Source organism: Hippocampus guttulatus, chromosome 22 (assembly GCF_054856545.1).
Source record: "Hippocampus guttulatus isolate MCC_2025c chromosome 22, RoL_Hgut_1.0, whole genome shotgun sequence".
Classification (NCBI taxonomy): Eukaryota; Metazoa; Chordata; class Actinopteri; order Syngnathiformes; family Syngnathidae; genus Hippocampus; species Hippocampus guttulatus.
The window spans coordinates 6,903,283-6,930,623 of record NC_141282.1 but is presented as its reverse complement, the minus strand read 5'-3'; the positions used below and the strand labels follow the sequence as shown (position 1 = coordinate 6,930,623).

General features: G+C 48.1%; 1 protein-coding gene across 2 annotated transcripts in view; it reads left to right on the top strand.

The window, feature by feature from the left end:
• The first annotated feature begins 1,237 nt into the window (after window positions 1-1,237).
• chrm2a (cholinergic receptor, muscarinic 2a) overlaps window positions 1,238-27,341 on the top strand; it is a 29,426-nt gene continuing 3,322 nt past the window's right edge. Inside the window, exons 1-4 of one of the 2 annotated variants that reach the window (XM_086103005.1) lie at window positions 6,432-8,803; window positions 11,198-11,259; window positions 11,481-11,606; window positions 11,937-11,985. The gene's annotated coding sequence lies outside the window, so the exon portion shown is untranslated. Of the gene's footprint in view, window positions 1,413-6,431; window positions 8,804-11,197; window positions 11,260-11,480; window positions 11,607-11,936; window positions 11,986-27,341 lie in introns of those variants that run through there. The other variant, XM_086103004.1, reaches the window with a different exon arrangement.

Below are 27,341 nucleotides of genomic sequence, written 5' to 3'. Positions count from 1 at the left end.
TTTAATCGGACAGAGAGGAAAAGAAAAAGGCAAATACCTGCGTTCCGCAGCACTTTTGAGAACGGCCCGCTCGCCATTACTCCAAATGGGAAGACTAATCGCTCGACAGATAGGAGTTAACAGCGCCGACTCCTTCTCATTCATTGCGCTTCCAAACTGCAGAAAAACAAACAAAACAAATTCTCATGAACACTCCAAACATTTTTGACATACACCATTAAAAAAAAAAAGCACATAATTAAAAGTGATTTAAGTTGGTGTCTTTCTCCATCGCCAATGACGCTTTTCAGAAAACAATAACACCCGTGGAAGTCAGTCAACATTCATATTTTTAGTGTCAAAGCAAAGAAAATAAAATATCTTGTTTTTAATAAAGTTGTGATGAAGGAAATGGGGATTTTTTTTGGTTTGTTAGTTTTTTTGGGAGGGAGGGGCTAATCTGGGGGACGTGCGCACACAGCAAGCGAGGAGAGTTGTTTTCGGAATGTTTTCATTTTGGATTAGGTGCAGCCAACGTATCCAATCTGCTGTAAACAATTTAGCTCAAACTTCCTCCTGATTAAAGACCATTCGTCTCCCCAACGTGGGAGGACCACCCGTGCTCTCCCAACACCCCCTCTCATCCAAGCCTTCTTCCCCACCGATTGGATTCTGACGCTGAATACTGATGTGCACACTCAAGTTTGTTAGTCAACTTGTGGAGGAGGATGAGGCTGCCATCCAAATGTGAACGCCTCGGAAAAACACACACGGGCCACTTCATGACCTGCAATATCCAATGAGCTCAAGAGCAAAAAGGGGAACTTCCCCCCCCTCCCCTCTTTACACATATAGTCCGGCTCTTTCGATTTTCAAATGTTATATTATACACGCATCCAAAAAGAAACACTTCAAATGCATTCCCCCGATAGACAAACCCGTACCTCAAACAAAACGATATAAATCAGCATGTATTGTATTGTATTGTAAAACAACGACATGCATGACACCAAAATTGTGGGCATGAAGTCGCTTGACAATTCACAATCTGTCAATCAAAATTGACAGATTTCCCCCCCCCCAATTGTTTAGTGAAGGGGTACCTAATAAAGTGTTCACTTTGAATTTTTTCCTTCGGATAAACGTCAAATAAAGAGCGCCATCACGACCCCGCAACTCTTTTTCCTCTCTCTCCCGCTCTCTTTCTTTTGTCCCACACTCACGCACCTCCCCCAGTTCCTTGCGCGCAGCCAAGACGCCGCTCGCCTCCACAAGCATGCGCGCACACATGCGGGCAGCGCGGCGCGATGAAGCCGAGCGACACGAACAGCCGCAGCAGCAGCAGCAGCACGGGAGGAGAACCATTCCAACACCTCCATCAACACCAAAAGCGCCAGCAACGTGCACGCAGCGTGACCAAAGCGTGAGAGCAGGTAAGACGACGCCTTTTATTAATTTCTTTTATAATTAAGATATATACATTTTATTTTTTTGGGCGCAACACCTCATCTGCACTGCAGCGTGACAAGGGGCTCGAACCCTTCCAACCAAAAATTGCCAAGACTAAGATTGGGACTGTTTCATGACGCAGGAAACGTGCCAAATGTACGTAGCCGAGGAGGAGGAGGAGGATTCCTCCGCATCTTCCCGTGTCAAACTGCGCACGCAAACGCCCCGTGCATCCGAAAACTGGGATTTTGAATTTTTTTCAAAGAATGAATCCAATGAAAAACTCTTCCTCACTCCTGAAACAGGTTTACGTGACACATGGCACGGTTTACGTGCTGGCGTTGTTTCGTTTGACTAACTAATCCATTTATCGTCTTTGGGTTTTTAGTTGTGTATTTTTTTTTTAAATTGGTATTGAAAGCGTATTGTCGTAAGGTGCTTAGAACACAGCCGGTGGTGCATAAGCGCCGATTGGAAGTGCGTGGAGCGCGACTGTGCGCGTTCCTTGAGGCTGCGCGTCCGTGCGCCCCGCGTGCGTAAAAGCGCAGAGGCAAAAAGGTGCGCGGCGAGTGGACGCATTTTCAAAGGGTACAGCTGTGGCTTAACGAATGGTGGTTGAGCCGGTTGGCTGTACGGAAATGCTTACTGGATTGTAAGCGGGTCATTTGTGGTTTTCAGCAGGGGTTTGGGATCTTTGTCGTCTTCCCCATTAGGACATCGACGTTGTGCAGTTGTACGATTTTGTCCGCTGGCATTGGGAAACAAGTTTGGTGCGTTTTAGCTGAGAAAATGTACAAAACTATATACACATATACAAAACTGGCACTAGGGTGACATATAAAACCAAATGAACAAATGGATAAAAATGCATGACTGTAATATTTAAAGGGGGGTGCAATTTAAAAAAAAAAGGCTTATTCGTTAAAATTATGAGTATGACCTGACCGTACATGATTTCAGTCGATTTTTTTCTTCGATGTACAAGCGCGAACTCGAGGTATGAGTGCTGTGTGGCGGCACTGACTCCACTCACGTTTACAACAGTCGATGCACTTTCTCAAAACATGCCTCATTAATTTATTGCCACTCTCAATTGAAGTTTACTGTGAAATGAAACATCGAGGCAATTGACCACACATTGTGCAACCATACAGCTTCGCTCATAGTTCGCTAACAATGCTGACACATGACGGCAAATGTCTTGGACATGGTTAGCCATTAGCCTTTATATTAAACAATGCTTATTTGAACACAAATAGTGGAGCAATGCATCGAGACAGACAATATTACAATCACAGACATATAGTCTTTATCCTCCACAAAGAACAACTAATATTATTGCGGCTTATTGAGAAAAGTATATCTTCATTTCTGTATTAAACTGCCTACAAGTGGCCAAAGCACGCATTGGATTTCAAAGAAAACCACCGCACCCGTGAAAAAACAACCAATCAGAGACGGAATGCAAAACTAACGATATCCCCTGCCGAAGTGATTTGTTACCAGGCAGATCAAGATGTACATCTGATGGCTTATTCCATTTCAACACAAAACGCATTTTGCAGCAGGAGAGCAGTCGAGAGGGCGTCCCTCAGGGAACATGAATCATGTTGCAATCACAATGCAGGGAGGCAGGAAGTGCCTTTAGGTGTGATTAAATGCCTCCTCTTTAATAAAACACACACACACTCGCGTGGCGTATGACTGATTGCTAATGGTGGCTCCTTGTTGTTGTTTGAGCACACCCCGACATCCTGCGCTTGACAGTGTGTCCCGCTGTGATTGAACACCTTCTCTTCAATGCAACATGCACACATTGCGTATGAGTGATTATTAATGGCGTCAATTGACTATCAAGTGCATCTGTCCTGTGTCGGGGAGTCGGGGCACGCTCGAGCCGCTCCGACAACAAGGAGACGGCATTAGCAATCAGTCATATGCCAGGTGTGTGTGTTTTATTTCAGACGGGGCCTTTAATCACGCCATTTATGAAATGCGTGCCTCAAATTTTTTTTTGCGAGAATATTCCTTAATCAGAGAAAAATTGCAATTTTTGGGATCTCATAGACATATCCTTTGTAAGAAGGTGAAACGTTTCAGTGGCATGTTATTTTTGTTGTTCCGCTGTGTTGAAGCTAGCGCTTGCACTCATGCGAGAAAAGGCCAGCTTGTTAGCTTCTCTTCTGCCGACAAATGGCCGCTGAGGCCCTTTTAGCTCCTTATCAAGACGCCGAGTGATTGTGCGGCTTCACAATATGAAGTAGCACTAAAGCGGCCATTGATTGGTAAAGCGACGGAAGGACGGATGGAAAGCAGGAGGGGCCATTATCTCAGGCAAACAAACGGCATTTGGTAATTGCGTTTGAATCAAAAACGCACACACACAAACCCCAGGATTCGATACAGCATTTGTCAGCATATTCGCAGAAAAAAAAAAGAGAATACGATGCAGTCAATGCAAGATTTGTTTGCAAATTGGTTTTACATCCACACATACAGTAGGTAAGGAAATAAGTCTTTTATCCTGCATTTTTTCCACCCTGCCGCCCCCCCCCCCCAGAAAAAACAATCTGAGACTAAGGCAGGAGCATCTGGAATTGTGTCATTCTCTGAAATGAGAGCATTTCCACAGCCAAGGTGGAAGTAGCAATGTTATTAAAAGGAGCTGCAGCAGCAGCGGCATGTGCAGCCCAACAGTGTGGAACTCTACGGGGAATTCCGTGAAAGTGGAAGCCGCTCCAAAAAAAAAAAAAAAAAAGCCTCAGGTGTGCCTGAGCCTTGCCATGCATCCAGAAAACATGCCTCTTAATTATTCCCCAAGTTTCACTTCGTGGCATGAAATCGCAAAGTGGGTCTGTCATGAGTAGACCGACAAAAAAGTGTCACAAAGCGACGCTGGAAAAGAAACAGGAAAACTACCATGCGGCCATCTTCGAGTCATACTAGGCCTATTCAGTGGCCCTACGAAGACGGATTTATCCGTCGAGGTTATGCTTGATTGCTACCAAATTTGAACCACGTACTGTAGATTAAACAGATGGGTCACACTAAATCACAAGGGTTTGGTGTTTTTGTCATGTAGGCGGAGCCTGGCAGCGAAGTTCTACGACTAGAGGTAAAACCAAAAAACTCAAAGTCTTGAAAATCCCCCAACAACAGACGATGAGATTCTAAAGCGCCCCCTATTGGCAGGAATATACAGCTGCATGTATGTATGTATGATTTGGTATACAGTACTGGCACCGAGGTGCATCCGTTGACCGTCATCGGAATTTTCTGGTGCTTCTGCACGGCAAGTAGAGCTGTTTATGCCCTTTTTCTGTAGCATTGTAAACTTGCACTTTCCTTTTTACGTGCTCGGGCGCCTTGGATTTATCGACGGTGTCTACTTTTGTATCTATTATGCGAAGGCGGGACGTCGTCCAGATGATGGCCGTAAAACAAGAGATGTCCCGCCGTGATGGCGTCCCGGCATGGTCCTGATTTGAAGGTGCCTTCGGGGGCACAGGAAGCAGACTCACCCGATTCCCGGATGAGATAAACAGCGGTCTAAGTGTCTCACTTCCTGTCCTAGGGCGTTACAGTCCACTGGATGACAACCTTTGGATGTCCGGCCAGGTGAACGACTTGACATTTTGAAGACATGCCAGCATAAACGAGGCAAGTGGACGAAAACTGGGTCAACCTGGACGCTGTGGAATTTGCGACTTGACAGCAACGGGACTCCCGACACAGTCCAGAGACGGCGAAACACAAACAACCTGTTGGATAGATTCACAACAATGTGAAAGCCTCCTTTTATTGCCGACTACACTCCTCCGCATCGGGCAAACAAACAAGGCTGACTGATGAAACGCAACCATCGCACCTTCTTTAACGCCAACAGCAGATGACAGCCACGATAACATCCCGCTGATGAGCAGAGATCCCGACTCAGTTTTATGCTCCGTGAATTCAAATTTGCCTTCCAAGTGTAATTTGAGAGCGACGGCAAACCCCGGAGAGTGGCGCGACGACGGGAAGCCACGTTTCCAGCTGCTTTTAAACGCCGCGTCTCGCCACATTCGTGTCAATTACACTCAAGCGGCGCTCGCACACTACGGCGTATTACGGGGGCAGAGCACGGCGCGGGTGTAAACCTCCAAAGGGCGTTTGGTTCCCTGCCTGCACCAGCAAGGTTAAGGAAGCGCTTGTATAATAATACAATCGAGGGCTGACTTTCAATGAGAAAGCTGATCGCTTGAGAATTAACAAAGTGACCTACAACACACCAGTGCGTTGACATCAAAGACGCGGCCGTTGATGACAAGGGCAAAGGAGGAAACCACGCGACTGCCAATTTGCAGAGGACAGCCGATTTACATTTCAAACGCCGAAACGCCCGTTATGGCGATGGTCAAGGGCGCCAAAATAAGCAACAGTTCTGTGCTGGTTTTCTCCTCTGCGCTTACGACCATGTTTAATATTTGGACCATTCCGCATGGCTCTCAGCAGGAAGGCACTTCACCTTTTCTGGTGCGATTTCACGGCATCATAGCGTTCATAAATCATCCGGCGGGCAGCCGCCACCCGCCCGCCATGAAATTGATGCGCCCTCACCTCAAAACAACAGCGACTGCTTATGAGGGGCTTCATGATGTCATAACTTTAGCGGCTGGCGGGCCGGAGAGGGGGCGCCCCCCCGCCCGGGAATGGCCAAGCGGGACGACGGGTGTGCCACCGACAGACGGGGTGGATTTATGGTGGTGATTGGACATGCTCGTCGCGCCAAAGTCGAGTTTTATCTGCCTGATTTTGAGTGATGTGAACACGGTCCTGCCTACCTAGCTTAGCATTGGGCCTGCCGCGCGGGTTGCTAGAACCGATTAATTGCATTTCCATTCATTTTAACAGTGAAAGATGATTTGAGAGGGTTTTGCCACACGAGCATCGTCCTGGAACAAATTAGACTGACTCACGTGCGACCTATGATGGGGGGGGGGGGGGGGGGGGGGATAGCTCAACACTTGATGCTATCCCACTGACGTACGTGGAGTTTAATCCAACGGTCTGACAAGACTGTTAAATGTGTTCACGGGAAACCACATATAAGGCCAGACAGCTGCCGAGACCAGTGAGTGATTTTGGCGGACAGAGAGCGTCTTTCAGTTGGCGTGAAGCGGCCGACCGTGACTGACAGGTGACGCGGGGGTCAAACGGAGGCAAAGCAGCGGAGTCTCGGGATGAAAATGCGTCGAAGTGCGTTCACCTCCTATTGGATGCCGCCCATCCCGGCCTGTCAGGTGGGAGTGACCGTGTCAGGGGAGGTCGAGATGTCTCGTCATTTCTGTGACAAGCAGACGCAAAAGGAGGAAGACGTGCTTCATTAAAATGCAGATTCATTGAATCACTTGGATAACCGCTATTTGTATTTTCCCCTCCCACATATAATGTTGAAGTGAAATTACATTAAATGATATTCAGGGATGCATGCACTGATAAGTGCTAACTTCCTGCTTCTCCAAATCATTATTGGACCTAAACACCTAAACAGAAGATTAGGTGCAGTTTTTTTTTTTTTTTTTTTAGGCAAAAGAGACTTGTGCAAAGTATTAATTATCAAGGGTGCGACATGATTTGAAGTAAATCTTAGCGTTCAAGTGGACAAGAACATGGCTGTTCCGAGCCTTCATTACAAAAACGAGTGGCCAGGCCGATCATTACGGCGATGGGAGGTAGGTGGGAGAAGCGGAATGATGAAGTGGGAGGCCAGCCGGATGAAAAATGCCAGCGCGGCCGCTGCAAGGAAGGAGAAAAGAAGTGACCAAATAAATCGGCAGCCGGCACATAATTGGGACGAGTGGCTCTCTCGGGGACTATCGTGGCGGGCGCGTGAAACGTGACACCTTAATTTGCAATTAACTCCGGAGAAGACGGAGCGGGGGAAATCGGTTTCCATTGGTTAAATCGCACGAATGTAATACATGACAGAGTCAGAGCGGCGGCGGCGGCTATGATGGTCGTTTAACTCGGCGAGAGACGCTTCACTTGCGTATGCGACGTCCCCGTGCAATCAAGGCAACGGGACATAGGTTAGGCGCGACACTATTTTGCATTCCCGCTTCCAGCAGACTACCTGCAAAGATGATTAGATGGTTTATGTAAAGATTCACGACAGTCGGGGTCGGAGTGAAACCGGTTGACCTTTGCACCATTAATGAAGCGCAAATTCCGAGTCTCATTCCGAGCCAATATAAGGAGCTCTTAAAATTCCCCTCACGTCAAGTTTGTGATTGACAAAGTCTGACGGGAACTTTGCCATCCTGTGAAGCAATTAAGACAACTTGCTTAACCCCCGGGAGCCGGTCGATATCATCGCTTTCGTTTGGGTCTCATTTGGTAACAAGGCGCTGTCGCCACCTCCACCGAGCCGCTCGGTATTCCCACCCCCACTAACGCCTTGCAATTATATGTGACGGGGGGGGGGGGGTGAGACCCCCATCTGCTTGAGCTGCGACGGTCCCCCGCCCGATCGATGACGCAGGGAATGTGTGTCAAATTGCAGGAAAGCGAGACGACCTTGTCTCCGTTTGATTGACGGCATGCATCTACGGCAGCAATCAGCGTCAATTCGGGTTAATCGGAGGAAACGTAATAGTTGGCGTTGTGAAGACATTGTAGAAGAGGGTGTACTCACTTCTGCAAACGCATTGTTTCAGTTTATTTGATCTCCTCACATGAATTTTTTTTTTAAATTTAACATATTGAGTAGTACAGGTGGAAAATTTAAAAATGATTTATGTTGGTCTCTTTTTTTAGGTTTCCAAATAGCTGTCATTTGAACAGGGGTGCGTCGACTTTTTAGAGCGACTCAACGTACATCCATTCCATCCATCTAATTTATTCTGAGCTACATTCTTCTGGAGAAATCCGCTAAGCGCTATTACATCACATTTCCCAAAGAGCGCATATCTTAAAGTGGGATTAACAGGATTTGGGCTCCCCAAAAAAAACAAAAACTTCCATCGAGATAAAGGTTAGGCGCTAATAAAAAGTTAGCTTTGCACATTTCCACTGCGCTTCCAAAAATGTATTGGGTGGTTGAAAATGTGTCACTACTTCATCTTCTTCCTTTCCCGCCCACTCCAACACTAATTGGCAGGACATTCTCCCCCCCGGCACCCCCCCCCCCCCTCGCAAGCTTTATTGCAGCTCGAGAAGATGGAACGCTGTAATCCCGACACAGGATTAAGACGGGATAATCAGACGTTAGTGTCAACATCTGCACGGAACGACGCGTGCGTTTCCTGTCCGGATTAAAGGCGCATCACTTAATCAACTGGACGATATTCCTTAATAGTAGGACAACCATGCCAATACCTCCGTCAGAGCCAAGGTAACGTCTCACAATGTCGCATATGATTCTTTACCAACATCCACCAAATGCTTCCTCACACGCAAGGAACGAGAAAGTGCCTTTGCAGACCCCCCCCTCCCCCCCCGGAACGTTTAAAAATGGAGCACTTCTCGGTGAGCACGATGCGACAGGCGAATATGCTTTGGTTCTTCTAGCGCTCTGTTTAATGGCTGGAGATGAGTTATTAACGGTAGTAGATCAGCGGTGGCTATTCTCAACAGACTCCATTCTGTTCTTTTCATAACGATTGTCTTGGCTGCTCTACTTCCAGTTAGATTTTTTTTTGAGGGGGGGGGGGGGGGAATCAGATTTCCCTGCATGTTTTACCACATCAATCTAATTTGGCAAGGGTTTCCTCGAATCAGTCGTGATGGCCAATGTAACTTCAATTGCATTAGCAAATGGATTTCGTGTTTGTTTGCCCCCCCCTTAATGACATCAGCGTCTCTCGGTCCTCCGATTGGCTGGTCAAAGCAAAACTGACTCGCAATACATTTGTAGGCCCACGTCGCAAGCGCACGGCTCACCACTGGAGTAGATTCACTACAATTATTCACTGTGGAGAATAATCATACAATTTGTGACGGGAGGTTTGTGACAATTAAACTCCGCAAATTGAAGAATCCCGACCAAGCTGTTCGGAAAATTCACTTTTTTTTTTTTTGTTCATTCTAAAAAGGCTTAAAGACTGAACTCCACTAATCTGAGAGTGAGGCTTTAATACAACTCCGACATGGTTTAAATATGATTGGATTATGCCTCTGGATTACCTTGGGGGGCGGGGGGGGGGGGGGGGGGGTTAGCGCGCTTCCCGCACTTAAAATGCGTCCCTAGTATTAGTAACAAAAGAAAGTGATCGGAATGAATGAAATCGAATTAATTGTCAAAAAATGTCTTTCTAAAAAAAAAAGTCCCACCCAATGTAATTAAATTAAACCCGGCGGCTACATGAAATATTAAAATAATGATCAAAAACTGCAGTGCTAAGTCAGACAATGAAGCTTAATATAATGCAATGGCATTAAATGACATTGAACCAAATGGAAATCAACAAAATTGCAGGATGTGCAGCACATCTTTCGAACGTGGGTGTTAATTTCCTCACATTTTTTCAGCCGTTTTTTTTATTTTTTAATCACCTCTCAGTCATATTTATGATCACTCGCTTTCACACGTTGCTCGCTTAATGAGAACAACAGCGCTCGTTTTTAAATAACTAGCCGACGTCACGTGACGCGCTTCGCTTTCTCATCCGTCATGCCATAAAAATCACGTTGACGCCGTCTAATCGGCCCTCGAGTGACAAATCTTCCCAAGGTCACTTTTATTCCTAAATATATCAATAAAATAAAAACACGCTGGACAAGCCGTGTTCCTCATCACGCAATCAGCGGTGACTGTGTTGGCAGCTCAGTGGAGTCTCATTATGTCCCGCGTGTACCTCCAATGTGCCCGAGCGCAGCTGTTCCTCCGCAAAACTCAATTATCCGCTAAAAACGAGTACCTACCCCGCCGCCGGTGTGGGCACCTCGTGTAAAAGACGGCAAATTTGACTCAAAAGTTGAGTAACACTATTTTGCAGGGATCGTTCGGACCAAATTTACAAAAACGGCGTCACAATTGTAATCAGTTGCGACGGCAGTAGACAAACGCACAATTCCTTAAAAAGATTTTGGTAAACTATTTTAGTCAACTCAACAATCAGGCAAACAAAACAACTGACCGCCATCAACTAAACAATCAACCGTCAAGAGAGTCAACAACCAAGCAGCGAATGAAACCAGTACCCAACGATACTTCATCACAACAGCATGATTCCATTGAACCTTCCGATGACAATTTCGCACTCCACGGTCGTGCGGCTCTTTCTACCCAAGGACGCGTGTGCCAAGAAGCCTCCTTTTGACAAGAATTTTTGGACTGCCGAGTGTGAGCTGGCAGCGTTCCGCTCTTCCAGCAGCAGATGTGATCTCAGCTCACACTGATGAGGCTGGCAGATTTACTGGAAGACGAGGCTCCCGCTTCTCCCCCTTGCCCCCCCCCCCCCACCCTCAAGGGGTGAGAGGTAATCCTGAGAGATGGAGGTGATGGGAGTGCAGACAACCACGGTGGCACGGGTCAGCGCGCGCACAACCCTGACGGACGTTATTACCGGGGCCTCGCGCACTTCATCTCGCCGTCTCTGCCGCCTTGTGATGAGCTCCTCAAAGCTCGCGTCCTCAAGCTGACGGTCTCCGTTGTTTTAAGAAAAAGTGGCGCCGATTAGTGAACGTCATGAATGAATTAGGGATGCAGAGGCAAATGATCATTAGGCACATTTTCACCATAAGTCTCCCGGAATGACAGTCATTGGTTTTTTGTTTTCTTCCGCAGCAGCTGGTTTGTTTCAAGGCAACAGCATTTCGGCTTTGTGATGAGTCAAAACAACGGCAAAGGTCCATCAACACAAAACATTCCCTTATCTTCCCGACTTTGTTAGTATTACACCCTTCTACTTCAGCCTGTAAATCCCTAAAATAATGAAAATATGGAGTTTTTGCTTCAAACGTCACCTTGCATAAAAAATTAGCAAAATTCTTTTGAAACATTCATAATACTTTACTGGTTTAAAAAGAAAAAAAAAGTGAATGCTAACGTTACGGCTTTCCCTGCACAGCAGCCATGGCGAATCACCCCGAAGCTGGAGGAAGACACGCCCCCTGCTTCCCTATCAGCCCGCCGCTTGGCGTCAAGTCGTGCTTGAACACGCCCTTCGAGATGCAGAGGCAGCCCTGCTGGACCTGTAAGTAACAGCACAAGAAAATCCATCGCAACAGGATCGAAACCTGAAGTTTTTCAGGCCTTATTGAATCTACTTTCGTGTAGAGACACGCTACATTTATATAACGCGGCGCTTGACTCAGCCTAGCGGGTCGCATCCTTTGGCACAAATCCATTCACTATACAAAACTTTCTCATTATGCAAAATTCCAAGGACAGTAGTTCGTCTTTCTTTATGGCGTCAGTTTTCTTCTTCTCACCGTTTTATTATTACTGCGCAAACGTCTGGCTGGTAAAGACCTTGAGCCTCTCCATGAGAGTTAAACATTTTTTCTTTTCTTTCTTTTTATAGAGCCGCAGGAGCGAGAGGTTAATCGCAGAGCGGGAAGAGATCGTCTCAGGTAAAGGATGCAAAGCGTTGCCTGTGTCACACCAAAACGCATTTGGGAGGTGAAGTGAAATCGGCGAAAGAAAGCCCAAAATTGGGACGGCACAATCGGATGCAAAACCGCGTGATCGATTGCCTTGAAAAGTATTGAAAAAGTCATTGAATGCATCGCATTTGACACCACGCGTGAACCGGCGGCGTCAGGGTGACTGCGAGAGGACGTGGCGTCCAATCTGCTCGCACTCGGGGGGTGGTGGTGGTGGGGGGGCTCTTGTCACCTGGTTGTCAGCCACCATCGCACACACTTGTTTGATGGCCAGAGAATGGCGTCGAGGGCTCTCGGTTGCCATTAGGGCAAGGCGAAGCAGCGGCGATGGATGGAAGCGGGGCGCACGGGGGGAGCGGATGATCCGTATGCAGCACAGAGCCACACGGCATCCATTAACGGCGAGACGCGGCGCGAGCACGCGGCTGAAAGTGTCAAATATGCATGAGCGAGCGACATCCTCCAGGCAATTAATGCAATCGTTAAGAAGCGCACCTCCTCCCGGCAGGCATGCAGATATGTGCTTGTTGAATTTTTTAGAGTGCGCTCGTTTAAAAAGACACTGGGCCGCAGGCTTGCTTGTATAATTGAACAATTGCGTTTGCCATCACAAAAAGGCTCAAAATTAGACAGTATGTCCGATAAGCATGAATTTGTCTCGAAAAACCGGTGACTCGGAACGTGGCTCTTTTGCCAAGGTTATTTTTGCATGCCTCGTTCGGAGTGAACAATTGTATGTTTCTTAGCCAGCATCTCAAATATTCGGTGACCGGATTGAGACTTGATTACATCAGCATGTGGCCCTTTGGTGAAGACATGAAAACTTTCTTCAGGCTTCTGATTGGCTAAGATGATCTTTTGGGGACATGCAGTCGGCTGTATCGCGCCACCTGTTGCTCTTGCGTTTAAATATCGGTGAGGGGGGGGAAGAAAAACCATCTACCTGTGTTCACTCTGAGTGTTTGATGGCGCCTGGCTTTGTGTTGCGGAGCCCCGCCGGTCACCGGGTTATTGATCGCGGCATGCCGAGAAGAAGAGGAACGCTCAGTGGGGGAAGCACTATTGATTGCGCTTAAAGTGACAAGATGGAGAAGGTCCTCTGCGACATGTTATCCCTATCGCCACCAACAGACAGAGTGCGCGACTGCGGAGTGCACCCGATTGCACCCGATTGATTTGCGCCCGCGGCCATCAGTCACGGCGAGCCGAAATAAGTCGGCAATCTTCCAGCGCTACGCGCGAGAACGACGACCCCCCCCCCCCCACCCCGGGCCGTCTGAAGCGCGCTCGACCTCAAAGTCGGCGCGCATGTTAACGGGGCGGCGCCTGCGCCGTCCGTGGCCACCCGCAGCCGGCTCACATGATCATACATCGCCCGCTGCCAACGTCGTCGGGGTCTCGCGAGGTCGAAACAAATCACAGCGTGCTAATGCCCCCCCCCCACCAACCCCGCACCTCCGTGACAGGGTTTCCAACTGATGCCGTTTGTTTACACCACAGAATTTTGATCCATGATTATTTACATGACAGCGTTTTGAAACAATGTTGTTTGTTGGCGTGACAGCCTTTCCAACCGACGTTCACCTGAAAGTCTTTTGATCCAACGTTAGCTTACGCAATTGCATTTTTATTCACGACAGCGTTTTATTTTGTTTTTTTTTTTTAAATCTCGGCTTTTGTTGACATTTCGACCTGATGGTTTGACATATTTCTCATCCGATGTTCCGGTGAAAGCATTTTGTTCTGATGTCTACGTCGCAGCATTTGAGCTGTTTACATGACAGCATTTTGATCCCGTGTTATTTGTTTACGTGACAGCATTTTAATCTGGAGTTGGTTTATGTGACAGGTCGGAATGTTGTTCGTTCACACCGCAGCATCTCGAGCCGATCATTGCTCATGGGATCGTGTTTTTGATCTGACGGCCATCTGTAATGTCACTTGTTTCGATGAGACTATGTCATTTTCTCCATTTGATACCGAGTTAGTGCATTGAAGCGATGCCCTTTGAGCCGTTTGCTTACGCCCGTGAACCGATTTCACTTTGAAACCAACTTTTCCATTTTGACTCCGTCCTATCGCCGCCGGGATAGGAAGCTAACGCGCACGTTGGTAGCAGTCGGTGACATTGCCCTTGAGCGCGCGACGAGAACAAAAGTGTTAGAAAGCCAATGAAAGCCACTTTCAAGTGGCCGACTCGCTCCGATTGATATTTTTTTTGCGAATCCATCACTGTAATCTAGCAGGAAATTGCACAGGCGGCTACTAATCAAGACACACTCCCTGAGAGTGTATGAGTCCTGCGCCCCTTGAGATGGCAAATGTAAAGATAAAGAGAAAATGGAAAGTGTGTGTTTGACACGGACGACTCGAAGAAGCGGGCGACAAGATACAGCCGTTGTATCGTTATAAATCGACGGCTCGAACAATGCGGCAAGATTCTAACATCTATTTATTACCCCATGTCCAAATACATCTAAAAATGCGTACGTTTTCTACCAAGTCGTCAATTTTTGTTCAAATTCCGCCAAAATTCTCATGGAAACAAGATGGCTGTACAATTCTATTTGTAGCATTCATTTTTTCTCAGAATCTAAAAGCGGGCAACTCGGGAGGCAGCTTGATGTGAACTCGTGCATGTAGAACACGGCGCCTCCGAAATTCTCCAGCAGACTAATATATTGTAATCATCGGCGTACCGCTGGGATTCGCTCGAGCGGATTAGCATTTCCGCATCGCGGCGGCACCTGCGACCGGTTGCGCTGTTCATTAGCCGCTAAATGTCAACAGACCGAGTGCAGTGACGCACACCCAATCGGGTGTCCACCCCCGGATCACGCGCCAGACAATTAGAGAGCGACACTCTTGACCTCCGCTCCCGGCATCACAACGGTGCCGGCGAGCGCCAGTTACGGCCACGGGCGGAACAACGAGCTCAAGTAAACACTAATTATTGGAAGCGGGCTATTGATTAGGTGTGTGAGTTCCGAGTGGCCCCTTCGGGAGCGTCCGCAGCTCCAAATATCTCTTTGATAGCAACATGTGACGCCCCAGGCCTTTGTCTCACTCACTCACACTCACTCTGCATTATTCATGTTCGGCGGCTAAATCCACTTGTGTGTCGGGTCAGGAGATGGATGGCGTCCCTTCAACATTTATTCACACTCCGCCGTTCATTTATTGCGTGATGATAAATCTATTTATGGCGGCGGTATCACGGACATGAATTATGCATGTCGTATAGATTGGGCCGGCGTATGAAGACACGGGGAAAGACGAGGGAGCCCCCGCGGCGCGTTACTACGACTTACTGATGAATGCAATTTAGCCGTGTAAAAGTTTGGATTGTTCCTGCTTGACGAGATTGATATAAATATAAAAACACGCGTCGCTTTTACCTCTGAACGATGTTAGGCTTGAACGGAGGTCAGGTCTGCCTGCCAACTGTCTGGTCGTTTGCCTGTTTAACAAAACAGGATGTTTGGATTTTTTGTGTTAGCAAACCATAATCAAACAAAACAACCCCACACTAAATTCCTAAGTGTTGTTTAAACGGTACATTTTGATTTATCCTTTGTGTTTGATGACAAATTATTATTATTTATTTATTTTTTTTTTACATGAGTAGTAGTTTTTTTCCGAGCAAAAGTTTTGAACTTTTCGAGCACGGCATTTCTGCGCAGTGCACCACATTTCAATTTATTTGTACAAAATCCCCCAGTAATGTTTGACTCACCAACGCTGTCACTGTTGAGCCATTTCATTTGTAATTATCGATTGGTACAAAAACAGCAATTATCTTTCCGGTGAAAAGGAGCCTGAAACTTCCTGAATGGCAACAAAGAGCATAGCTTGGATCACGAACGTAATTGCAACGCGGGGTTAGAATAAAGAACATTAGCCGTGCCGCAGAGTGAATTACGGGTGCGCTGTGACGGTCCGCGGAGGAATAAAGGCTGCGGGAGAAGGCCTGGCGAACGCGCGTGACGAGGCCGCTCTCTCGCATCATTACCATTCATCAACGCTATCATCATTAGAGCCGTGAAAGCCGCTGCCGCGCTCGCTGTAATCTTCGGCGAAGCCTTTTTGCCTTTGCTGACGGACACTTGTCATTTACATACGCGTTGGAGCCGCTTGCTATGAAAAATGCAATTTTATGGGCGACTTGCCGCCAACTCAAGATGGCGGCTATGCAGCACAGGGAGAGCCGAACATCGCGAAGTGAAAGGCGACTGGCATCTCATTTTCCTTGCCAAGATTTGAGGCAGGGACCAACAATATTTTGCATCCGCGAATGTTTTCTTTTTCTGTTTGTTTCTTGTTTTTTTGGACTGCTGCGGGAACGAGGAAGACGCTACGACCGTATAAGTCTTTTGTTTGAATTGAAATATCATTCTTGCATATTTTTTATTTTATTACTGCCGCGTTTCTGTCTTGCTGCGACCTTATTCTCGTTTGGACTTTAAATCCAATTCTAGTTTGGAAGTTTTCATGAAGCATGTGCACTGCGATTGTGTTGTTGCTCCATTCGGGTAAATTGAGTTCAGCTAAAAAGCAAACGGTCTGACAATACAGGAGGGAATGATGGGTTGCTTTCCAGCGTCACAGCTGGCTTCCCGCACTTTGGTACCCACATGCTCATCCATCTGGAAAAGGCAAAGTCCTCCGAAAGTATTTTTATGATGCATGCGCAGCAGGAGCCCCACCCAAATAAATAAATAGATAGATAGAATTGCCAGACGCGCACGCTCCCGTCTTCCTTCTGCAAAGCTTCGGCGGCCCTCGCCTTCGATCAATGTCGCGACTCCGCCGGGACATTCAAGCGGCGACACGGCGAGTGTCCGGGATGTTCAATTTCTAACGCCGCTCTCCCGCGCGGCTTTCGATTCCGCGCATCAATATCACTCTGTAAATTCTAACTCGGACAGAGAAGCAGTCAGCGGGGAGCGCGGAACGTCGCCGCTACTGCTATGAGGTGAATGAACGAAGACACTTACTAGCTTCTTGGCGATGGCGGCCATTATTGGCGGCGGCAGGAAAGGGCAAGCGCCTTGGTCTTGAATGTGAGGTGTCAGCATTTGATGAATGCTTGACATCATCAGTGCGCAATTGGACTCGGGCAGGGTGATAAGCCACGAGGAAATCGCTGATGGATGGGCAGCCTTCTGGGGAGATAAGGCTCATTTTGGCCATATGGAAGCGGGAGATTTCTATTTTGACTTTAAAGACCTTGTTCGTATCGCAGCGCGGGATCTTATTCAGCTAGCTCCTGGCCTGCCGCAAGATGGTCGAGGATCCGCCTCGAGATTGCGCGGCCCCGGTGATAAACGCCGTCGGTGTAAGTTTAATAGTTTCTGTTTGTAACAAGTGACATTACAGATGGCAATCTTTGAGGGATGATGACGTTTTCCTTTTGTCTGACATCGTAACCAAAGGTGAACGGTTAGGAACAGCAAGTGCCGGTGATTAAATGCCAACGTTTGTTAAAAGAAGAGTTTTGAGACTCGAGAAAGACTTTGGTGGTAATTTGTGAATTCCCTGGCTCTGCAACTGTAATGATTTTAGGTTTTTTATTTTTTTTATTTATTATTATTTTTTAACACATTTTCATTGAGGGAATTGCACGCTTACTTCCTGAACCGTTTCCTTCCTCACCAGCCCTATTCGCTCGGAATTTATCTCAAGTGGACACATATCGCTCACGTTCTTTTTACCCCACGGGCATGCCTGTTAGGAAGATTTAGCATATCTACCATCTGCCTACAATCGATTTGAGGTGATTCCCAGCGGAGCGGAGTAAATGAAATGTCAACATCTGTGACGTGTGATGAAAATTAATGGCATGAGCCCGCGACTTTGGCGGAGATGAAATGAGAGCGAGAGTGAAAGCTGCAGATAATGGCACACGCTCGGGACAGTCGGCGTATTACATGACATCGCGAAGTCACTCGGAAAACTCTCATCCGACAAATCGGGCAAATTTAATTTGCACTCGCGCCTTCATCGTCTATCGCCGACATGTTCGCGACGAAAGCCCGAACCGTGGCAATCGCTCGTCTAGCGTTCACGAACCGATGTCCACACTCGTTTTGTTAAAACAAAGTAACGACAGAATCATTCGCTGATAAGTACCGCGTTATTATTTGTACAATTAGTGTTGATCAGTGGGGAATATCTGACCGATTTTGGGAAGATAGCTCCCTCAAACGACGCTCCGAGTGTCACCCGCATTGCAGCAAATTAGTTTCAGTGGGCTTTCGAAGCAAAGGAATATGACGAGATGCATCACAGAGGCGCGTGGCACTTGTCACACGTCGATAGCGAGCGGTCGCTGCTGCCGCCGCCGCCGCCTCGTCATTACATGTGAGGCCACGCGGCGTGATGGATCTGGGTCGGCGAGATGCAAGCGAGGTCCGATCAATGGCGGGCGGATGGCCTTGATTCAAGCAGCCCTTGGTGGGGAAACACCATTAAGAAAATGAAATCCTGCTCAGTTGTCTCAGAAAAGCCCCATGCGCCCCCTCCCCCTAACTTGCCATGTGTTATCAAATTGTAGATTTATCTGTCGGTAATGGCATTAATGCGTGATGATTTCATTGGTCTAATTGTTCTTCACATTAGCCTGGTTAGCTCTTACGACAATTAGCAAAGGTAAAATGTTGCTTAATATAATTTTTTTTTTTTAAATCTATACATTTGTTGAAGGTGCTGGCGCTTGTATGTGATGGTTTTGGCATGCTAGCGCTAAACGTTCGCAGCCCTTTTTCACGCCCGCGCAGGCTGACGTTGCTAAAAAAAATGTTTTCAATAAAAAGGTGGCAGTGGTGGTTACGCAAGAGGTGCGAAGAATGCAAACTCCTACGTGTGCAGCCTGAAAGCGGATCAATAGACTCACCTGAAAGAAACCCACCTCGCACAATAAAGCCTCCCCGCCCCCTACCCCCTCACTAATGATGCTAATGCTCTCAGGGATCATTTTTAGCGCCGATAAGGGCGCCAACCTCATATGTAACGTCCTAATCTGAAAGGCCGCATTGGGCGCATGCGGCCATGTCGCTGCTCAAATGTCAGCCGTTCATAAGAGGTTTATGATCTTCTTAAAGCCTTTCAAAAAGAGCACGGCTGCGACCGAGGGAGCGAGCGCTGCATGCGGCTGATAGCAGAAGTGTCGGTCGGTGCCCCTGTGTGGCGATGGCGGGACATTAAGTTGCCAGCGTTGCCATGGCGCGTTTTATATAAGATGACTTTTTGTCACGTTCATTTGGTTTCAACATCAAAACATGTACACAACGGCTCGACTAAATTTGGGGTTGTTCCAACAAGATTTGCCAAAATGATTGGCCTGCAAAATGATGGCACAAATTTTTCAGGAGACCCTGTACAATGAAAACAAGACACGATACAAAATAGACTACTCAAACACACAACATAAATCTATTTTTTTTAAAACAATATTTTACTGGTTACAGGTCAATGCAAGAACCATTTTATTTTAGCCGCGTGACTGTATTCTCGTTAAGGCTTTGCTCCGCCAACAGAAACAAATGTGTTTGGCATTTGGGTTTCCATGGCAACACGCTGACTGACCCACAAAAGATGGAGCCTTGTTTGTTGTCGCTTTAAAATCAATTGTGGCATTATTTCCATCCTATCCTCTGGGCTGCAACCCTTTGAGTGTGTGTGTGTGTGTGTGTGTGTGTGTGTGTGTGTGCGCGCGCGCGCGCTACACTTCATTTAAGCTGCACTCCACTGGGGGAAAGTAAATTCAACAGAGGGAGCTTGAGAGAGGAGACTCAACAAATAAATCAAAACCATGAAACCTGGACCAAAAAAAACCTCACCGATTTTCTTTTTCTATGCACCTCGCACATGTGAGCGAGCCAGGGTGCCCCTGGTGGGCTGAAAGTGTATTACTACAGCGAATGACGCCACTTCATAACTCATTCGACGCCAGCTGTTTTTCTCAACTCTGGGAGAGCCGGTGTCAGCCATTTTTGAAGGCCAACAGAAAATTGAGTTGTCTAGTCATATGAGCGTGGAACCTACCAAAAGAAATCTTTAGAAAAAAAAAGGATGCATTTCAAGCAGCAAGTTCGGTTGGATGCATTTTTTTTTGGTCACGCCATTCTTACTAAGAGACTCTTATTTTGATGTAATGTGTAATTTTTTACATCAGACGGTGCAAGAAGTTGCCGTCTAAAAATTACAGTGCAGATTCACGCACCCCCCAAAAAATTAATAATAACAGAAGCTTTTACCGGTTTTAGAAGCCCAGGCGGTTTTGCGAGAATAAAGAATGGTCGGCTGCTGCAGCCCCCTTTTTAAATGAGCCATGAGAGGGAGTATATTCCTGCAGAAAATGAACGCTTTCTTCCATCAGCAGCACACGGATCACATACCGTGTGCGCGCACGCTCACACTATTTGCTTTGCCGCCGTATAACTTGATGTTTCGTGCCTCTACTCGGCGTCAAATAACCCGAACCCTAACCCTCTTTTCCTTGTTTACTGAGCCCACTTGCAATCAAGATAAGAACCCAGCAAACAGTCGCTGTCGCTCGGCACCTCCGCCGCGTCGCTTGACATCACTTCAATCACACTCTCGGTCAAATTACAACCGTGCACTTTTATTTAAAAAAAAAAAAAAAAAAGGCAAGGTGATTTTCTGTCCTTCCGTCTGCCGACGAGCGGTCGAGGCAACTGTGAATCCGTTGCCGCGGCCGCCTTTGGCGCGTGACGTCAAGGCCGGGCGGCGGGCAGATTAGCGTGCGATCAGAGTGCAGTTTAGCTTGACGCTTGACATTGCTACAACTTGACCTGCGGCGAGTGGGAAAAAAGACGCCGCCGGCTGGCGGTGTGTTCGCTGCCACTTGAACGCGGTCCGCTTGTGATTGCATATCCACTTCGGGATTAAGCAACAGGAAAATCATCAATAAATGTTTCAAAAATAGATTACAGTGAACACTCTCTATTCATAAGGGTTTAGGGAACAAGACCTGGGATGAATAGCAAAACTTTGCGAAGAATCGATGACAACACGGAGGGGCCCGAGTTTTTCCAGATACGAGCCAGCCGTCTTTGTTACGCACCAAACCATTGGTGGAAACTTATTCCATCCGTGAAATGGACAATAGTTAGTCGTCAATGGCATCAGTTATGAGGTTAAGCTCTCCTGACGGGTTGCGACGTGGGCGGCGAAAAAAAACCAGCGAGCCCTCGTGGGGGTTTTCCGTAATTGACATCAGATTTATAGGTAATGAGGCATATGATCTTGCCTAAAAATTGGGTCAAACATGTTAGCCTTTTTCCCTGGATTTTGCCTTGAAGGGTGGATGATGTCAAAATTTGCCAATTAGGCAAATGAAAAACGACAGCGAGCTCCCTCGGGCTAAGACGCGACTGGCCACAGGCGATTTGTTGACACTGCCGTCAAGGCGGACGCGCCGTTGTTGCTCGGGCGAACGCTAACGAGGAAGCGTTTTAGTGGTCCGGCAGTATTCCAGCCTCGAACAATAAAGCTGTCAAGCGGAAAAACACAAGGGAGAGCCATGCGGAGGACGGATGAATATGTCGTAATTTCCACCCCGCCCCCCAGATTCTGACAGTCAGAATGCAAAAGGCGCCTTACGAGTTTTGCCTTGCGAGATCAATCATCTATATGGCAGAATATGATCCAAATTCATTGACGATAGAGAATGTATCTTAAATTACACCGAGTCAGTTGGCTTTCTTCTCTGACTGGAAAGGAATGCTCCCTATCAGGGATCAAAACAAAACGAGGCAATATTGACCCAGTCGAGAATGGGGATGCTAACTGCCAACATGCTAAACCAAAAGACAAGCCCATTAAAATGTAATCTATCGGCATGCTGCCTGAAGCTTTGTTACAGACGAGATTTCTGATTATGGTGCAGTAGCATCTGTTAGCCCCTAATGTTGATGAGGGGGTGGGGGGGGGGGTGGGGTTGGGGGTTCCAGGGTAAAATTTTGTTTTCACATCGTCGTTCGGTCTTTGTTGTCATCTTGCACAACGCTTTGCATCCAAACGGTTTGGTTGACGCGCGCGTGTGAAAGCGCCCCTTGTTGTGCGAGGTGGCAAGGACCGGTCGCCAGACGAGCTCGCGATGTCACACCGAGACGAGACGAGCGAGAGGCAGGAAATGAAAGCGATGGCGATCTTCGGCGCCTGATCTATAATTACAGATTTGCATTCATTTCCGAGCCCTGTTCCACCAACCTACCCCGCTCCCTCCACACTCTTCTCAAGGGTACCTGGCCACCGGGGTTGGGGGGCCGGGGGGGTCTTAACAGATTCCTGCCGAGATACAACATAAATATTTAGACAGAGCGCTACCAATACTCCCTCCTTCCCATCAACAAGCTCCAGTGTGTTGTTGTCTGTGCCCAAGGGCTTTCTTTGTATTCCCTTCAGAATGTTGGGCTGTATATTTTCCAGGGAGGTGGCCACCCCCCAGGGGCAATGCTATTTCTTTTTTATTTTTTTGGGCTTCCCTCCACTCAAAGGTAGAGTCTGGACAACGTCTCACTGAGTGCGCACTGAGCCAAAAGACAACACCAAGGACGGACAATTCCGTCTTGAGTGGTGCTTCAGTGGAGAGGAAATAAAATCTAACGAGAGGAGCTCATTCCGAGCTGACAGGTGGGCTCTAAATCTAAAAATTGCTCCCAAAACGTGCCCATGAAGAATTGAACTCTCCATATTTGGTCAGTCTGGTGGTCTACTTCCTGGGTTTTACGTCAGAGGAAATAAGACCGAACAAGAAGCTTTTTCCTTTCGTGGTTGACTCCCGGGCTCAGTCTAAATGGAACATTTTCAGCCAAAAAGTTCCAATGACCAGAGCAAAGCTACTTACTTGGTCACTTTATGTCCAAGGTACAAAAAAAAAAAAAAAAAAGAGGTTCTCAATCCGAACGGAAATGTCGGACGTGGATGGCAATTAACACGTTGGAGAAACAAGCTGTGATCATGTGATCAAAGTTAATGACTCAGACGTTCCCGGCGGGATCCGTCAAAGGAGCGCACAGCTCAAACTGGCCGTGGAATTAACAGTGTTCCATGAATCCTCAAAAAGGTGCCCTCCCATCAACACCTTTCATATTGCAACCACACTGCACCATTTGTGAAAAATGGCGGTGTCACTTGCGACCTCCGTCAACGCCAAAGACACACACGCGCTTCTGTCCACCCCCTCCCCCCCATCCCCAGGAAAATGTGTCATCATAGGAAAACAAAAGGACAAAAAGAAGAGGGATGATGAAGACGGACCATCTCGCATGCGTAATTTCAATATGCGTTGATAACTTAAGTCGAGAATCCTCCTCTGATTTGCCTTTAATTAGCACATTTCCATACATCGAAAGATAATAGCTTCGCTGGAGAAGAGGCATGAGGGCGGCTGGGATGGCTTTATGCAGCTTCACCTGCAGCAATTTGCTTCCGCTCCGCCTCGACGGGGAGCTTTAGTGTCTTATTAAAGTTGATCAGATATCAGCGAGACGCGGCAGCTGTTCATCGCCACCCTCGGGCTACGAGAGCGCAAACTTTTTCCAAGTGGATCGGTGCGGCTTGAGAGACGTCTCTGGTCTTTTGGTTGTGTAAATTTGGCCCAAGCGTACGCAGAGATTACTGAACCTGCAGTTGTCTTTGTGATGGGGGGGGGGGGCGGATACACAGTGCCGAAAGACTACCTGTCACGGCACTCACTGTCCCAGAGTTCTCCCAAATGGAAAAAGTCCAAATGAGAGCGCTTGATGACGCTAAATAGTCAATTGACGAAGCCTCATGTTTAGAATTAGCGCGCAAATATATATTTTTTTAATCGTTCGGCATGTGATCCTATTATCAGACATAGACATCATGGCCAAAAGAAGGCTCAAACGCTAGCTGGACTACAATTTGTATACTTTCACTAGCTTATCCGAAACAACAAGGCCTCGGTTGATCGTCGTCATCTCGGCCGGGAACGGCATCATCATGCGTCCGCATAATGCGCCTCCCTATCGTTGGCGCTCGTTACGATCATTTCCCAAGAAAGCTGTTAGCGCGCTGCCTTGCTCGATCGTACGCCGCCTCTGGGACGCACCTGTTTCTCCGACTCGCGCGCACGTTCCGATGAGCTGGCTTATTACGGAGCGAGCCGGCCGCGAAGAGGCTTTGCGCGATTGTGTTGCTTCTGGGGTTTCAGCTAAAGCCTGTCCCGCGTGGACGTTTCAAAGAATGCGTGCTACGCTGCGGTTTTCTTTTGGCTCTGCGGCAAACAAACAGTAAGGTCACCATCTGCGGTATGATCATCAGACACCGTTAATTCTGATGTGGGGCTTTGACGCGATTAGCAAATAAAACCAAGCGGGGTCGAACCTGTTGCAGCGGCTCATAACTCGGCCTAGAGCGATTAGCAATCATAGCGCTATTTTACGATTACATTTCGCCAAATGAACGACGGAGAAAAAAAAAAAAGTTTTTTTGAAAAATACCAAGAAGAACAAAACGAGCCGCGGAACCCGACAAATTCTTAAGTCATCCACGGAATGTTGTGTCCGCTCTTAACGGGTTGGCGCCAAACTAAATATCCCTAATGGCGCGGCCCGGCTTCTCCGCATCGCTCCGGCTGGCTGGCTTGCACTCATCCTCGATGGAAAGCTGGCGCTCATTAAGATAGAGGCCGATAGCGATGACAGAGAAAAGGCAGGCATGGCGGCGGCGGCGGGGGGACGAGATAAAATGGGCGCCTGTTGGATTTGTTCTACTTCATTGTTCCTGCGTTTGGCCGCCCCCCCCCCCAACACATCCTCCTGTGATTCACAGCAAAGCGATAAAGAAGCAAAGCAAAACGTTGCCCTTGGACAGTTTGTGCTATTTACAGTTCCCCGCCTTAACTGCGGCGGGCCCACAGATGGCAACAGGCGAGGCAAAGCGCACCTTCTTCGGCGCATAACAGGCAGCCGACTGTGACAAAGTGTCAGGACGCGAGTGCGACGTGACGCCGTCAATCACGAGTGGCCATCAGAGTCCGCGCGATCCATCCGGCGGTGTCGTCGGAAGTAAAGCCGAGCGAACGGGAATCCTTGACCGACGGCCCGTCAAGTCAAGCCGTGTTGTGACAGCACCCACTTAGGCAACGTTCCCGGGGAAAAAAAAAAAAAAACCCCTTCTCGTTTACCCCCCACCCAACGTGAGATTAGCGGAGGGATAATGCAACACCTGTCAGGATTTGATCCCCCACTTTTGTCCTGCTTAGAGGAGATAAGTCTGACTAAAACTTGTTTGTCAAACTTCGCCTCTCGAAATTAGATATTCAGCGATCTGTGACGCAACAAGCCCAAAGAACCTCGCCTCTGATAAAAAGCAAACACAAGCCTACTGGTGCCAAATAAGATTAATCACACTCGTTGTGAGGCTTGAGGACCGCTCTGCAGCCAGAATAGAAATAGCTCACAGTAGGAGTCCATTTTTTTTTTAGCACTGAGGTTTAATCCATATACAAGTGGATACCTGGAACAGTACCCAAAAGAAGCAGAACCTAAAAATCTATGGGGGGGTTGAGACTGGGTACAAAAACCCATTTCTGTACTCTTAATTATAAGACTCGCAGGTCACGGTTGGCCAAGCTGATCCCAAGAATAATCGAGAAGTCAAGTGACATGAAGCGCAATCACCGAGGGGACGACCGCAGCAACTCGACATCGTTACCCTCAAAAGCTATTTCGACCAAACGAGTTGGGTTCAATCAGACGTGCGCTTCCGCTCCCAGAGCACAATCGGGACAAATATATGCAGCAAAGATAATGACTGGATTGCGAGCGATGTGTTTGCACTCTTTCCGGGGTGCTCCCAAGCCGCAAAAGTCAAGTGTCGGAGGTTTCCGGTCGAAAACAGGGAGGAGGAATTTGAGCAATCTGCCGCGACAACGTCAAACTTTGTGCGCGTCAACGGAGACAATGTGATGATAGATCGGGAAAGAAAGTCAGAAAATTTGATATCGCCTTCCATACTATGTTGACAAAGTCAATTCATTCGAAACGGTTTTCCCCTTCTTTCTTGTACGGGCGATTGGTGGAAAGAGAGAAATCTTGAGTGCGTCGACCCGCGCCGTCCTCCCGGCACCCCAGCTGCGCGGCCGCAATCGCGGCTTTTGCATTCCGCTCACGCTCGTCAGCAAATGGCAAATAAACGCCGGCCGCGTCCTTGATGATGGAGAACGCAGACAGTGATTGGAAATGGAAATGCTATGGATGGGGGCACAGGTGCCCTCCCGGATTTATCTGGGATCCGCAGGAGTAAAAAGGTGAACCCGGAGCACGGGAGAAGCGCCCAAGTGGGCCGCTTTAGATGCGCAGCTGGCAAATCACAGCGCGGGCGTCAAACGCCACCTGTTGCCCCTCGCCGGCAAAAAGCGCTGACCCGTTAGAGCGGCTTCCAATGAAAGAGGCAAGTTGTCATTTCGCCGCTCTCGCTCTCCGCCCGCCTGTGCGAAGCACGAAACGCAGGGGGTAAAAGGGAGCTGCGAAGGGGCGAGCTTGGCCTTTTTTTTGCGCTCCCTGAAGGGCAGAAGCAATTTTCGGCTCCGGTGAGCAAACCGCGGATCGCAACGAGGAACAATACGGAAAGCTCATTCGGTCGCACGGTGGCGTCCGGCGGGCTAATACCTGAGACAAAAGAAGCCATTTAGATATCTGCGTGAGGTATGTCGGCCTGAAAGGAAGCCGGCGCCGGCATTGTGTTCGTCAGTCAAAGGGTGCGATCGTTGGCGTCAGCGTTCTGATGAGGTTGGGGCGGACGTGCGGTAGGGGAGCCCGATGATTGATAGCTACGCTAAGATAAGTCGCCGCAAATCTCCCCGGGCGACCGCTCACTCAGCATGCTGGCAAGTCGACAGCAAGGAAGGAAAAAAAAAAAACTCTTTCCATTCGGGCACCTCTGGGACATGCAGAGATGTCGCGGGCTGTCAAGTCAAGAGGAGGGAGTGTCCGAGGGGCGCACGAGATGGATTCGTTTGGATTCTCGTGCGAGCGTCCGAGCGCTCAGGTGCGCCGAGGATTAGGTGGAGGACAAAGAGCGGCCACCTTTGGGACTGCGCTGTGACCATCAGCGCTGCCGCTCTAATCCGCTGGGCGGGAACAAAGTGTGTCCCGTTCGTATTGTCGCGCTTTGCCGGCGTAAATCGGCAGCGTTGGACATTTGATGGGGATTAGGCCATCTTAGCTTCATGCCCCAACGCCACCGCTGGGCATTTCTGGCGCCGCGGATAAGTCAATGTTCACAACTGTGCACTCAAACGCCGCACTTGCGTCACTCTATGTAGC